At 64.9% G+C, this 2,500-nt stretch overlaps 1 non-coding gene across 1 annotated transcript; it reads left to right on the plus strand.

Moving 5' to 3' along the window:
• Nucleotides 1-1,057: 1,057 nt before the first annotated feature.
• On the plus strand, nucleotides 1,058-1,176 carry LOC141980080 (5S ribosomal RNA). The gene has a single exon (XR_012637456.1). It is a non-coding gene; the product is annotated as a 5S ribosomal RNA (ribosomal RNA).
• Nucleotides 1,177-2,500: the final 1,324 nt, after the last annotated feature.

Here is a 2,500-nt window from a genome sequence, read left to right on the forward strand (position 1 = left end):
TGGTGTCCCGGGGGGACTTAGACATTTTTTTCAGCCTTTTCCTCCGGGTTGACCTGGTGTCCCGGGGGGACTTAGACTTTTTTTCAGCCTTTTCCTCCGGGTTGACCTGGTGTCCCGGGGGGACTTAGACATTTTTTTCAGCCTTTTCCTCCGGGTTGACCTGGTGTCCCGGGGGGACTTAGACATTTTTTTCAGCCTTTTCCTCCGGGCTGACCTGGTGGCCGAGCGTCTCGCCGTCCGCGGCCGGAGCTAGAGATGCCCCCCCCCCCAGGCCAGCCTGCGAAGCCGCGGCCAGGATCGGGCCCCTGGAAGTCTGACTAAAAATTTTCACCGACCCCAAAAACGGTTAGGGGGGGCCTCATAAAGCCTCCGGAGCGAAAAAAAAAAAAACGGAAAAAAGGATCGGGCCCACCCGAGGCAGGGGAGTCAGTAAGGGAAAGGGGACGAGGCGGCCCGGAGCCGGGTGCCCGGAGCCGGGTGCCGGCGGCCAGGATCGGGCCCCTGGAAGTCTGAAAAATTTTTTTCACCGACCCCCAAAGTGGTATTGGGGGGGGCTCATAAAGCCTCCGGAGCGAAAAAAAAAAAAAACGGAAAAAAGGATCGGGCCCACCCGAGGCAGGGGAGTCAGTAAGGGAAAGGGGACGAGGCGGCCCGGAGCCGGGTGCCCGGAGCCGGGTGCCCGCGGCCAGGATCGGGCCCCTGGAAGTCTGAAAAAAATTTTTTCACCGACCCCCAAAGTGGTGTTGGGGGGGGCTCACGAAGCCTCCGGAGCGGAAAAAAAAAAACGGAAAAAAGGATCGGGCCCACCCGAGGCAGCGGAGTCAGTAAGGGAAAGGGGACGAGGCGGCCCGGAGCCGGGTGCCCGGAGCCGGGTGCCCGCGGCCAGGATCGGGCCCCTGGAAGTCTGAAAAAAAAATTTTCACCGACCCCCAAAGGGGTGTTGGGGGGGGGCTCATGAAGCCTCCGGAGCGAAAAAAAAAAACGGAAAAAAGGATCGGGCCCACCCGAGGCAGGGGAGTCAGTAAGGGAAAGGGGACGAGGCGGACCGGAGCCGAGTGCCTACGGCCATACCGGACGGAAGGCCCCCGATCCCGTCCGATCTCGGAAGGTAAACCGTCCCGGGCCTGGCTAGTACTTGGATGGGTGACCGCCTGGGAATCCCAGGTGCCGTAGGCAGCTTTTCCCGCTGCGAGCCAGCTCTCTCCTTTTCTGGGGAACAAGGGCAGGGTCGCCCTGCCAGGGGCCCTGGGGCTGAAGTCCCTGCCGGCCACCAGGTCAACCCGGAGCCTGCCCCTCTGCGGCCAGCAGGTCAACCCCATACCGGCAGGGGGTTGACCTGGTGGCCGGGAAGCAGAGCGGCCAGCAGGTCAACCCCATACATTCAGCGGGTTGACCTGGTGGACGGGAAGGAAAGCGGCCAGCAGGTCAACCCCATACTTTCAGCGGGTTGACCTGGTGGCCGGGAAGGAAAGCGGCCAGCAGGTCAACCCCATACATTCAGCGGGTTGACCTGGTGGCCGGGAAGGAAAGCGGCCAGCAGGTCAACCCCATACATTCAGCGGGTTGACCTGGTGGCCGGGAAGGAAAGCGGCCAGCAGGTCAACCCCATACATTCAGCGGGTTGACCTGGTGGCCGGGAAGGAAAGCGGCCAGCAGGTCAACCCCATACATTCAGCGGGTTGACCTGGTGGCCGGGAAGGAAAGCGGCCAGCAGGTCAACCCCATACATTCAGCGGGTTGACCTGGTGGCCCGAAAGCAAACCGGCCACCAGGTCAACCCGGAGCCTGCCCCCGCGGGCAGGGGCCAAGCGGACCCCCCTCCGCCCGGGCTTGCCCTGCTCCGAGCCGGGGCTTAATCCCCGTCCGGCCACCAGGTCAACCCGGAGCCTGCCCCTCTGCGGCCAGCAGGTCAACCCCATGCCGGCAGCGGGTTGACCTGGTGGCCGGGAAGGAAAGCGGCCACCAGGTCAACCCCATACTTTCAGCGGGTTGACCTGGTGGCCGGGAAGGAAAGCGGCCACCAGGTCAACCCCATACTTTCAGCGGGTTGACCTGGTGGCCGGGAAGGAAAGCGGCCAGCAGGTCAACCCCATACATTCAGCGGGTTGACCTGGTGGCCGGGAAGGAAAGCGGCCAGCAGGTCAACCCCATACATTCAGCGGGTTGACCTGGTGGCCGGGAAGGAAAGCGGCCACCAGGTCAACCCCATACAGGCAGCGGGTTGACCTGGTGGCCCGAAAGCAAACCGGCCACCAGGTCAACCCGGAGCCTGCCCCCGCGGGCAGGGGCCGGCATACCCCCGTCCGTCCGGGGTCGCCCTGCCCCGGGCTCCGGGCTTAAGTCCCGAGCGGCCACCAGGTCAACCCGGAGCCTGCCCCCGCGGGCAGGGGCCGGCGGACCCCCGTCCGTCCGGGGTCGCCCTGCCCCGGGCTCCGGGCTTATTCCCCGTCCGGCCACCAGGTCAACCCGGAGCCTGCCCCCGCGGGCAGGGGCCAGGCGG

Source organism: Natator depressus, chromosome 28, assembly GCF_965152275.1.
Source record: "Natator depressus isolate rNatDep1 chromosome 28, rNatDep2.hap1, whole genome shotgun sequence".
Classification (NCBI taxonomy): domain Eukaryota; kingdom Metazoa; phylum Chordata; order Testudines; family Cheloniidae; genus Natator; species Natator depressus.